Raw genomic sequence first — 13,936 nt, forward strand, 5'->3', positions numbered from 1 at the left:
ACACATCCCTGGCCCATGTGTAGTGCTATAGAAGTAGCAGAGGTAACTTTTAAAAAACGAGGCTGGACGTGTCATTTTCTTGTTGGGATGCTTGTATTTTTTTGCCTGCAGAATTAATATAAGGGTACGTGCACACAACATCTCTTTCAGGCGGATTGTGGCAGGCACCCCCTCACCTTAAAAAGTGCCGCAAACCTGCCGCTAAACATGACCTTAGTGCACCCGGGGCGGAAAAAAACATGGCACCTTGAGGAAGAAGACTTGAGACGCTTTCCTAAAGCGGCTGTGCCACCTGAAATAACACATTGTGTGTACATGCCTCAGATACGAACACTAAGCTACAGCACCCTGCAACCCTGAATACAAGAATCACTCTAAAGCTACTTTTACACTTAACGCATTTTTTGCGGTCCGTTATTGCGGTCTGTTTTTGTGGGCCATATTGCCACATTTTTTTGTGGTGGGCCACAAAAAAGTTTGCGGATCTCCATTTTTTTTTCAATTCTATCGAAATAGTATTGGAAAAAAAACCGTCTTTCCGCAAAACCATATCCGCTGCGGATCTGCAGCAGAATCCGCAGCGTGTGCACATAGCCTAAGTGTAAAACCAGCCTAAGGGCCGGTGCAGACGGCCATATATTCTCTCATCTGAGAGAATCGGGCCAATGATGCAACTTACACTCTGATCAAGCTCTGATCCGAGCGTCGGCATAGTGGGGTCCAATTCTGTAGGATGAGAGAATCCGAGAACACTGAGGAAAAGATGGAGAACAAAATATTCTCCACTGTGTCATAAAGTGCAGTCCGATGTTTTCCCCGCACTCATTGAGTTGCATGACCGAAATGTGATCGGAATATCAGATCAAACTCGGACATGCAGCCATTGTTCCCTCGGACTGGCTTCATCTGTCTGAGGAAAATATTGAACATGTGCCGGGCCTCATACACTAACATTGGTCCGAGTGAGATCCAATGTTTTTGTTTTCTCACACGCTCGGGCCGATAATACAGCGTCATCACAAGCCCTAAGACTACACGAATAAAACTGTGATCTGGTGACAGAGCCAACTTATTACACCGATACAAATGACAGAATACCAGAACCACGATTACTATACAGAAATGGCAGCAAAGCCAAGCCGACTATATCGATATGAGAACAAAACCAAATCATACGGAAATGATTTGAAAATTGCTGCATTTAAAAAGGATGTGTCATTTTAAGAAAGAGGTAGACGGAGGCATAGGACCACCCCGCCTACCTCGCAAAAAAGCAGATTGAAAAGAAAAAAAAGTGTTTAACCCTATTGTGACGGCACATGTCGCATCTCTCAATTTGAGGTTGGCTCCGGCGGACCCGCCAGCGGCTATTAACTAGTTAAATGCCGCTGTCAAACTCTGACAGAAGCTGTAGTGTTCACTTCTGGCATAACAGGTCCTGTGTTGTGAGGACAGACTGTAGATGCGGAGACGGTGGACAGCAGAGGAGAGAAGCGCTCACTTGAGCCGGAGGATGGAGAGTAGCGAGTGCCGGTGATTTACCTCTGTGCTCCTCTATCCTGTTACTCCCGGCTCTGCACTGCTCTGCACAGCAGACATCCTCAGCTCCTCACATGCTGTCCTGCTCTACTACTGTGTCCTTCTCCTGCTCTGTCTCCATCTCCCCACTCACACACAGTCCCAGTGATCTCCGATCTCCGGTAACCTGGCACCGTCTCTCGGCTTTTATGGTTGTCTGAGGAGGACAGTGACATATAAAGCCCAAATTTAGTGTACACTCCTGACCTGTGTGATACTGAGCTGTGTATCTAATCATGACCTGTGTGATACTTTCTGCTGAGCCGTGTCTCTTATCCTCTCCTGTATGATACTGTTTGCTGAGCTGTGTATCTAATCCTCTCCTGTGTGATACTGTCTGCTGAGCCGTGTATCTAATCCTATCCTGTGTGATATAGGCTGCTGAGCCGTGTATCTAATCCTATCCTGTGTGATACAGTCTGCTGAGCCGTGTATCTAGTCTTATCTTGTGTGATACTGTCTGCTGAGCCGTGTCTCTTATCCTCACCTGTATGATACTGTTTGCTGAGCTGTGTATCTAATCCTCTCCTGTGTGATACTGTCTGCTGAGCCGTGTATCTAATCCTATCCTGTGTGATACTGGGCTGTGTATCTAATCCTATCCTGTGTGATACTGTCTGCTGAGCCATGTATCTAATCCTCTCCTGTGTTGCTGTCTGCTGAGCCGTTTGTCTGCTGAGTCGCGTATCTAATCCTCTCCTGTGTTACTGTCTGCTGAGCCGTGTATCTAATCCTCTCCTGTGTTGCTGTCTGCTGAGCCATGTATTTAATCCAAACCTTTGTTGCTGTCTGCTGAGCCGTGTATCTAATCCTATCCTGTGTTGCTGTCTGCTGAGCCATGCATCTAATCCTATCCTGTGTGATACTCTCTGCTGAGCCGTGTATCCTATCCTGTGTGATACTGGGCTGTGTATCTAATCCTATCCTGTGTGATACTGGGCTGTGTATCTAATCCTATCCTGTGTGATACTGTCTGCTGAGCCATGTATCTAATCCTCTCCTGTGTTGCTGTCTGCTGAGTCGTGTATCTAATCCTCTCCTGTGTTTGTCTGCTGAGTCATGTATCTAATCCTCTCCTGTGTTACTGTCTGCTGAGCCGTGTATCTAATCCTCTCCTGTGTTGCTGTCTGCTGAGCCGTGTATCTAATCCTCTCCTGTGTTGCTGTCTGCTGAGCCGTGTATTTAATCCAAACCTTTGTTGCTGTCTGCTGAGCCGTGTATCTAATCCTCTCCTGTGTTGCTGTCTGCTGAGCCGTGCATCTAATCCTATCCTGTGTGATACTCTCTGCTGAGCCGTGCATCTAATCCTATCCTGTGTGATACTCTCTGCTGAGCCGTGTATCCTATCCTGTGTGATACTGGGCTGTGTATCTAATCCTATCCTGTGTGTTACTGTCTGCTGAGCCATGTATTATGTGAGAACTATATGTCGACATTATGTGAGAACTATATGACAATATTATGTGTGAACTAGAGTGAGTGCAACAAAATTAATAAAGGGGATGGGGAAACTACAATACCCAGAGAGAAAAAACACAAAAATTGAGCTTGGTTTGAGTTGATACACATGCAGCATATAAATGCATGTTGATATTGGCCATAAAACATAAAACCTACAAAAGACAAAGTGAGCAAAAACCCTGCTGTAACTAAATAAGTAAAAGCAAAAGTGCATCTAAATAATACAGAGTTTTTAGTAATACTGTTTTTGATAGAAAGTAGCATGAAAGCTATCCCACCACGACACGGTAACTGTTCGGGATAGTCCTACACTGTCTAATATTAAACACCTTGCCTTGTGTCAAAGTTCACCTCAATGTGTGAACAAGGGCAGACAAAAGGACTGGGTCCCAAACAGTAGACACCAGTCTGGGGAAGAAGCCTTATATACAATTTCCAGCTCAGGAGAGGGAGGCCACACCCGGGCTTGCACAGAATGCAAAAATACAATACCCAGAGAGATTAGCAAAATCAGGATTATTTAGTCTAGAAAAAAGACGACTGAGGGGCGATCTAATAACCATGTAAAAGTATATAAGGGGACAAAACAAATATCTCTCCGAGGATCTGTTAATACCAAGGAAGATGACGGTCACAAGGGGGCATTCTCTGCTACTGGAGGAGAGAAGGTTTTTCCACCATCATAGATGAGGATTCTTTACTGTTAGGGCAGTGAGAATCTGGGATTCCTTGCCTGAGGAGATGGTGATGGCAAACTCAGTCGAGAGGTTCAAGAGAGGCCTGGATGTCTTCCTGGAGCGTAACAATATTGTATCTTACAGTGATTAGGTTCTGCAGTAGATTTGGGGATTTATAGTGACGTAATATAGGCTGAACTGGATAGACAAATGTCTTTTTTCGGCCTTGCTAATTATGTGGCGGTATTATGTGTGAACACTATGGCAGAAAGAGACCCCATTGTAGGGTGGTTCTGGCTGAGCACCTACACGGGTCTGGGGTAATATAGGTTGCAGCGCCGCAGTATGACCTACAGTTAGGCGCAGTCATGGGAGGGTTGGTGAGGCAGCTGAAGAGAAGGGTCTCATTTTTATTGTTACTATATGGCTAAATTTCCCCCCAGCCTGCTTCCCAGCGTCACCCCAGACTGCGCCTGTCGCCTCGCTTTCACACATCGCCAGGACAGGATGGAGAAAACAGGATCTGAGGAGGGGAATGGGGTCATTAGATGCAAAGTCAGGATCAGAACAGGCCATCAATCAGCAGAAATGTTTCCTGGATTTCTGTGGAGCAGACAAGCAGACGGTCCATCCATGTGTATAAAACACAGCGCTCTATGTACAATCCCTGGCTGCTCCGCTCACTGAACAGGGTGCCCCCCATAGACCAGCACACTGCACTCCTGAAATACTCTGTGCTTCTGTCACCCTGCTCCCACCACCATATATGTCCCAGAATTCTTGCTGCCTGCCATACTCTGTGACTGTCTACTTGTCAGTATAACTTTGCAGTCACCAACAAAAAGGCTGCTCACTGTGTTCCTAAATGTCATCCTCTCTTATCCCTTAGTAAACACCCAGAAGGGGAGGGGAGGAGTGACATCACACCCATGTCATCAGACTCGGCCCATATCTACTGCAGGGCAGTAATGTGAGCTAGTTGTACACTAGGTTTTTGTCAAATTTCAGTAGCTGCTCCCCCTAGTGTTTAAAAGTGGAAATACCTATCCTTTTTAAAATTATTTTTCATATTTTACTAAATTATAAGCAAATGATATTTTTTAAGAAAATGTAAATATTAATTCTTTACATTTTTTCTATTGCTGGGAAAACTTTTTTTCATGGTTCCTTCCCTTTAAAACCGGGGTTTTCTTTGTGAGCTCCGAAGAACAGATGCAATTAGGAGGGGCATTCCTTTGTATGAGTCTCTTGCGGTTCGTTGAAAAATGGGGTTGTGTTTTTTTCTGTGGTCAAAAGAGGTATTTCATTGGGGTCTGACCTTCTTTACCAAAACACAGAAAGCCCTAGGAAAACTTTTACAACAGGTTGTATGGAGGATAACAACCTGGTTGTATATATCTCCTCTGCGTGTGTAGCTCAGTTTTTTCTTACCCGTGGAAGTGGTTATTGGTCTGAAAACTGAGAAAAAAAATCTATCCTCTTAGATAGTGGGGTGGTCGCCAACATGATGGATGCTCAGTTCTCATGGGACCTTGATCTTGCGTGTAGGACTCTGGTGAAGCCCATCCCCATATGTGCAATTAACTCTGCAACTCTCCGTCAGGGAAATTTTACGCAAGTAGTGCATAATGTGAACCTGCGCATAGGGGCTCTTCACAGGGAGCTCCTTTCTTGTTATATCTTGGAAGGTCTCCCTACTATTGTGTTAGGCTTTTCTTGGCTAACTGTGCATAATCCGGTTATTGACTGGCTGTCCAGAGAAATAGTCAAATTGAGTGATTTCTGCAAAAATTATTGCCTAGGTACCATCATTTCTACTGTTTCCACTATACCCTCTTTTCTGCGTGATTTTGTGGATGTGTTTTCACAAAAGAGGTGCCAGGAACTGCCCCCCCCCACCGTGTGAATGATTGCCCTGAAATCTTGCTCCCTAAGGGAAAATTACCCAGAACCAGATTATACAATCTGTCTGGCCCTGAAAGGTAAGCCATGAAGGATTACATCTCTTAGAGTCTTGCTAAAGGTCCCGTTACATTTAGAGATGCACCAGCGATCCCGACAACGATACGACCCGGTCAGGATCACTGGTGCATCGCTAAATGGTCACTAGTGAGCTGCCATACAGGCAGATCTCACCAGCGATACAGCGATGCTCGGCGGTTGTTACTTACCTGTCACACGCGGAGATGATGACGACTTCCGCATGTGTCACTCGTCGGCGCCAGCAGGACGCAAGCGAGAAGAAAATGGCCCAGGGCATTCTCACGCGCTCAGCGATATACAGCGGGGGGGCGTTCAGAAGTAAATGTCACTTGTAGCGAGATCGCTAGCGATATCGCTGTTGCGTCACAAAATCGGTGACTCTTTAGCGATATCGCTAACGATATCACTGTGTGTAAAAGGCCCTTAAGGGTCATATTAGACGCTCCTCTTCGCCGGTAGCTGTGGGGTGATTCTTTTTTGTTAAAAAGAAACATAAGGGCATTTGTCTCTGTTTATATTTTCGGGAGATAAATCAGATTACTATCCGGGGCCCTTATCCCCTCCCACTCATTCCCGATTTATTCAGATTGTTGGAGCAAAATGGTTCTCTAAGCTGGAACTCAGAGGAGCCTGTAGTCTGATTAGGATCAAGGAGAGGAGTGAGTGGAAGACAGCCAGAAGGGCTTTATGAAAACTTGTCATGCCCTTTGGTTTGACTAATGCCTCGCTATTTTCCAACATTTTGTTAACGACATTTTTTGTCACCTTGAGGATAGATTTCTAGTGGTGTATCTTGCCGATATTGTAATATCTTCACCTGATCTCAAGTCACATCAGGTATACGTCCAGCAGGTGTTACAGATTTTACGAGATAATCAACTGCTGTGTCTACAGCAGGTTTCCGGATAGACCCTGATGAGGTCTGTTCAATTCTGGAATGGGATCTGCCAGAAAATCTGAAAGCGTTGCAATGCTTTTTTGGAGTTTGCTAACTACTATCGTAAGTTTATAAAAAATTCTTGTCGATTGTCAAACCCCTCAATGACATGAAAGGTATGGACTTCTCAAGGTGGTCCGACTGCGCCGTCCAGGCATTTTCTTCTTTGAAGAAATGCTTTTCCACTGCTCTTGAACTCCTTCAAACCAATGTTTAATAATCATTTATTGTTGAGGTTGATGCATCTGAGGCGGGGGTCGGGGCTTTGTTGTCTCACGGGTCCATCCCCTGGTAAGTGGCACCCATGTGACTTCTTTTCTTACAAAAATAACCTTAGTTGAAAGGAACTATGATGTAGGCAATAGAGAACTTTTTGCCACGGTTGTCAGGTCCGGACCTCAGTGTGAATGATTTTGTATGGCTGTCTAGCAGAAATATTAAACTGAAAATTCCTTCCTGGAAATTAGGTCCTACATTCATTGGTCCTTACAACATGGTCACCATAATTAATGATAATAATCTTTATTTTTCTATAGCGCTAACATACTCCGCAGCGCTTTACAGTTTGCACACATTATCGGTAACCCTGTGGTCTTTCGTCTTGAGCTTCCTCTAACTCTTAAAAGCCACATTGTTTTCCACAGGTGATTGCTCAGAAAATATAAAGCGCCTGTGGAGCCGTCACCCTTTCTGCCGCCACCGATTGTAGTTGAAGGTAATTTGAACTTCCCGGTGGCAAAATTGTGGATTCTCGTATAGTTGACCGCTCTTTACAATACTTAGTCTGCTCATGAACATACCGCTTCCAGTGCACTATGTGGGCACCGGCATCTGAGGTTAATTCCAAGAAAAATAATTCCGTCCTTCCCTAGCTCTTTTGATAGATTGGTATATAGGCATAGGAAATATCAACATGTGTGGGGTCAGTGGTGTGGCTCCAATGTTACTATGCTATCATCTTGTGAATTAGTGGATTCCATTAGTGAATTGATAGGATGATTGCTTTCGCCTAACTAAAAATGGTGTCTTTGTTTAGCTGGAGTTGGACTGAATAAATATGTTACTGGTATTCTAAGTGATTTAGATGTGGCATGTTGTTTCCATGCCTCTGTAAATTGAATCAAATCTTTATAATCTGATTCTTGCCTTAATACATTTGTCGCTGTATATAGTATGTTACCTTTATATATTGTATTCGCTGTCTGTTACCAGCCTAGATGGTTGATTGTTCTATTCAATATTTGTTTGATATACAGTATATGGTGTGTTGTTGTTCTTTTCTCCTTGAATAAATCAAGTTTAAAAAAATATATTCATATTTATTTAAAAGGAACGAGTGATTGTGCGCCCTTAGGGCGCGCGCTGGGATTACGAACCACGCAATGGGGTGTAACCACGCATTAGACTGACCTCGCAATGGGGTGTAACCACGGTGCAGACTGGCCTATGTGCAGACTAACAGCAAACACAAATACCTGGTGTACCTCTCCTGCCACTCCTACCTTGTGTATGAAAAAGCTCTGTAGTTAATTTTGTTCGGGTACAGTTTTTCGATAGCGTTATCCATGAAGAAAGTGCACGGGTAGAGCTTATCCCATAGCTCTATTCCTAAAGGGAATGAACGGGTAGAACTATCTGATAGCGCTATCCCTCAATGTTCCTGAGTGTAAGCTATTTCACATGGTTGAGCGCACTTGGGATCTGCCCCCAAGGCCCTGCCCATGCCCAATGTTTGGTCCGTAGACCGCGGCTAGGAGTTAGTCCCGCTTTTGTTGCTTGCTGTCGTGCAGCATTAGATGTTCTATGTGATTCAGTCTTCATTTCCTTTTATCCGGCTTGCAGGAAGATGATATGATGCAGCACAGATGGTTTTAGTTGTCTTTCTGTCACCCTAGCCATAGTTGTTACCCTCTGGATATTATACGGGCATTTTGAAGGCCTGGGTATTTTCCCTTAGACAGATGGTGACACCTTCTCGGGAGATCTTTAAAGACAAACTCTGAGGAAAAGGAGAAAACACATTTATCAGACATCATTAGCACGTTCTATCTCTGTCATCTATTTCATATAATAATTTGGATTTTTCAATGTAACATATCTATCAGAAACATTTTTTGTGCTTGTATGACCCTCACCTCAGTTACTCACCTGGAAATCAGTATAGTTAGTTATTTGGTGAATTATCAAGCCGACGAATCCCATCCACTCAGTTATCATGCCGGTCCTATCCACGATCTGCAGAAGGTAGAAGATAGAGGACGTTACTTCATGGCTGTACTCACCAGTGCATCTGCCATGGAATGAGATGGTAGGACGTCTTGTACACCAAGAGATAATGGTTTACCTTTACACCGGACACTAGTGAATTGTGCAAGATGGTGAAACGTAAACTTACCGTCATACAGTAGCCACTACATAAGTGCTTGTAGTCGATGCACATACTTGCACCCACTGGAAGGACGTGTTAAGAAAAGTACCAAAATCCTATTATTATAGTGTTTCCTATAATAATGACTGAACTATGAAATAATGGTCACAGTGGAGCCCACCTTACACACCTAAACACACTGACTTATCTAGAAAAGGATACTTATCAGCAGAAAAACTATCGTCAGCAAAGTTGCTGCCAATCTAAAGTGGCACATGCACCGACTGCTGAAGGATCTCTTGTACAGGCACACAGATTGACATAAGTTGTAAATGGCAAGAAGACAAAAAGCCATTCCTGCGCCGATCCTGTGCGCTGTAGGATTGATTGTCACCTACAAGAAGAAATATATGACTGTCATCAATACGGTCATCATGGAGATCTGAGAATTTAAGAGCAGGAACCGCCCCACTGTAATATACAGGACTCCAGGTTCTCACCACAGTATATAATCTACTGAACCTGAGATCCTGAGTATTACTGGAGACTTTATATAAAACCTAGTAACTTACCGAAAATACAGCATTAACTATGTTCGCAATGCTCACAATCCATCCATCAATGACAAGGATTTTCTGGCAGATGATATATCGCTTCTCCGATGGCTCAGACTGAATAATCATGAACCTGTACTGGATGTAAGCGATGCCAGCTCCTGAAATAGACAAAGCAAGTTATCAACCAGATATTTCCATGCCACTATGATAGAAAACCTAATCTTAAGAATGCACCAATGAGCTGAAGAGGTTTAGAGATTTAATGGGGTTCTCTGGGCCTTTGATGGCCTATCCTTATATCAAATTGATGGATTATTGAAGGAGCGCCCACATATTTTTCATTGCTTACCAGGCACAGATCCTTACTTTTGATGAGAGTTGTGCCTGGTATTACAGCTGTGTCTCATTTACTTTACTAGGACTAAGATGCCGAAAGCTTTTGTACCATCAATTACCACTGGCCAACATACAAAACAGTGAAATGGCGGCATGGCCACTTAAATCTGGTAAACAGCGGATTGTCACAGTCAGAACCCACTGATTTGATATTATGGGCTATCAATCTTTTTGTCCCAGAGAATCTTTTGAATGTCATCTCTGAGCAAAGAATTGTGATATCGTCCTATACGATGCAGCATCTACTTACCAAGAATGGAATTAACCGTGAAAATGACCGTGTAGATCACAGATTCTGGGAATGCAACTCCCGTGTGACTGTCAAAGATAAGGAAAATATTGGGAGTAATTAGGACACAAGAGGAGTAATTGTCATGTGTAATCATCCTACATTATATATTCTGACCAGACACAAATTGAAGCAAAGTACATTAGAGGAAAGTTATTAAACTAAATGCAGTGAAAACATCAGATGATTGTTCATTCAAGTTAGTTTTAAAAAGTTAAAGTTCAAGTTATTTCAATTTTCCCTTATTAAATATAGATATTAAGTAAATAAACATATTTTGTATTGCGCATAGCAAAGTCAAATATTTCAAAATATAAAATGAATCAAACCAATTTGTAAATACTGCAAAGAGAAAAGAATTGAAACTCCAGAAAAAGATAAAAAAAACAATAAAAGGCCTCATACGGCTAAATCAGTGAGAAATTTGTAACGTTCTGTGTCTCAACAATTAGCAACACAAATGGAGAAATTTTTGCACAACTAAACTAATAAAAAAAAAAATAGGACATGATTTTAATTACACAATGAATGGTGTAAAAACAAAACACAGAAAACTACAATAGCGCTTTTTTTTCTCTCAGTATCAGTACACTTGAAAAAAAAAGTCTGTGTTCCTTTACATTTTATAGCAAAGTTAATGGTGTCCTTCAAAAATATGACAAAATCTGGCAATACACAATCGCTCAAAAGGCTGCAGCGGGAAGGGGTTAATAATGTACTAATTATAATGCATTAAGAACATTTCAGGAAATATAATATAATTAGAACCTTCCATTACTGTAAGACAAAAACAATATAAAATTGTACTACAGAATCAGGAATCTGTCCCAGTATCCTCTTACCTGATGTACGGATATTTACTGTGCCCTGAGATTATAGTCAGACAGGCACAGACACAGATGCCCAATAGCGTCCACACGGTCCACAAGATCGGCAGAATTTCCAAACCTCGGATCTCCATGATGCAAAGAAAATTAAGTGGAAGCCTCTCTCTCTCCTTCTCCTCTCCTTCCTCTCGCTCTCCTTCTCTCGCTCTCTTTATTCTCTCGCTCTCCTTCTCTCGCTCTCCTTCTTCTCTCGCTCTCCTCCTTCTCTCGCTCTCACCTCTTTTTATCTCGTCGTAGATTATAAGGCCGAGTATTCTTAGAACCAGATGATGTCACAATGGTTTGTGATGTCATAGTTGATCACCTCATTGTTGCATCATCACTCAGGCAGTATGGATCTGATTGCTGCTTGGTAATGTAGAGGTTTTTCACACTTTCCATATTCTGTCACATATCCAGCACATTGTAGTGTAATAGCTCCTATTATTATATTCATGTAAAAGACTACATACTGTCACCAGATATTTTTTGAGAGGATTTTACGAGATTTGACTAATTTTAGCCGGCTTAAGCACAAAGTTTAACCCCTTCACGACCCAGCCTATTTTCACCTTCCTGACCCGGACAATTCTTACAATTCTGACCACTGTCACTTTATGAGGTCATAACTCTGGAACGCTTCAATGGATCCCACTGATTCTGAGTATGTTTTCTTGTGACATATTGTACTTTATAATAGCAGTTAAAATTCTTCGATATGACTTGCATTTATTTGTGAAAAAAATGGAAATTTGGCGAAAATTTTGAAAATGTTGCAATTTTCCAACTTTTAATTTTTATGCCCTTAAATCAGAGAGTCAAATTGCACAAGACAGTTAATAAATAACATTTCGCACATGTCTACTTTACATCAGCACAATTTTGGAACCAAATTTTTTTTTGCAGGGAAGTTATAAGGGTTAAAATTTGACCAGCAATTTATCATATTTTCAACAAATTTTACAACACCATTTTTTTAGAGACCACATAACATTTGAAGTGACTTTGTGGGGTGTACATGACAGAAAATACCCAAAAGTGACACCATTCTAAAAACTGCACCCCTCATAGTGCTCAAAACCACATTCAAGAAGTTTATTAACCCTTCAGGTGCTTCACATGAATTTTTGGAAAGTGTAAGGAAAAAAATGTTCATTTAGACCTAATTTTTTTTACTTTTGCAAGGGTAACAGGAGAAAATGGACCATATATTTTGTTGTGCAATTTCTCCTAAGCATGCCGATACCCCATATGTGGGGGAAATCTACTGTTTGGGCGCACGGCAGGGCTCAGAAGGGAAGGAGTGCCATTTGACTTTTTGAATGTAAAGTTTGATGGAATAATTAGCAGACGTCATGCCGTGTTTGAAGAGCCCCTGATGCGCCTAAACAGGGGAAACCCTCCACAACTGACACCATTTTGGAATCTAGACCCTTTAGGAAACTTATCTAGATGTGTATTGAGCACCTTAAACCGATAGGTGCTTCACAGAAGTTTATAGCGTAGAGCCGTGGAAATAAAAAAATCACATTTTTCCCAAATAAATCTTTTTAGCTCCATATTTTGCATTTTCATAAGGGTAACAGGAGAAATTACTTCATGCAATTTGTTCTGCAAATTCTCCTGAGTACACCGATACCCCATATGTGGGGGATAACCACTGTTTCGGCGCACGGCAGGGATTTTTATTGCAAAAACTAGTTTTTGCATCACCATATTTTGAGAGCTACAATTTTTCCATATTTCGGCCGACAGAGTCATGTGAGGTCTTGTTTTTTGTGGTATGAGCTGACGTTTTTATTGGTACCTTTTCGGGCACATGACGATTTTTGGAATTTTTTTTCGCATGTGGTAAAATTGGTAAGGCAGCTTTATTCTTCGGGTCAGTACGATTACAGCAATACCTCATTTATATAATTTTTTTATGTTTTAACGCTTTTACATAAAAACAATTTTATAGAAAAAAATTATTTTTTTTGCATCGTTTTTTTCTGAGAGCTATAACTTTTTTATTTTTCTGCTGATGGAGCTGTATGGCAGCTTATTTTTTTCATGATAAGATGATGTTTTCAGCAGTACAATTTTTATTTACATCCGTCTTTTTGATCGCATGTTATTACACTTTTTTTCAACGGCAGGATGATAAAGCATTGCTTTCTGCCTTGTTTTTTATTTATTTTTTTTACGGTGTTCACTGAAGGGGTTAACTAGTTGGACAGTTTTATAGAGCAGGTCATTTCGGATGCGGCAATTCCAAATATGTGTACTTTTATTGTTTTTTTATTTGCATAAATAAATGTATTTATTGGTAAAGTATTTAATTTTTTTTCTTTATTTGGGGATTTTTTTAAAATATTTTTACACATTATAATTTTTTTTTTTACTTTATTACATTGTCCCAATATGAAATATAGGAAAAGGATAAGGGGAAGGTCAGCTCACCTAGTCTCAGTTACTGTCCATAGTTCCCATGTGCATGGAGCCGCTTGCATCACAGCGTTGTCAGAAACAAAGGCATGAGGAAAGGATCTCCAGCGTTGGATCAATAGTTAAAATGTAAACATTTATTTGAAAAATTAAAACAAAATAAAGGAAATGTACACAAAATTAATGGATATAGGAGCAGATGGGGTCTCAGGTGGATTAAACCAACGCGTTTCGACCTAGCCGGTCTTATTCATGGTCATTTATATTTTTATTATTTTGTTAGTATTTTTTTAAATCCACCTTTGGCTTCCAACACTGCGTTAATCCTTCTGGGCATGTTATTGATCAGATTCAAACATGTCTTGATCAAAATCAGATCCCAGGTCTCTTCTACACA

This window comes from Dendrobates tinctorius, unplaced genomic scaffold, assembly GCF_039654945.1.
Source record: "Dendrobates tinctorius isolate UK_male_01 unplaced genomic scaffold, ASM3965494v1 ptg000219l, whole genome shotgun sequence".
In the NCBI taxonomy this organism is placed as follows: Eukaryota; Metazoa; Chordata; class Amphibia; order Anura; family Dendrobatidae; genus Dendrobates; species Dendrobates tinctorius.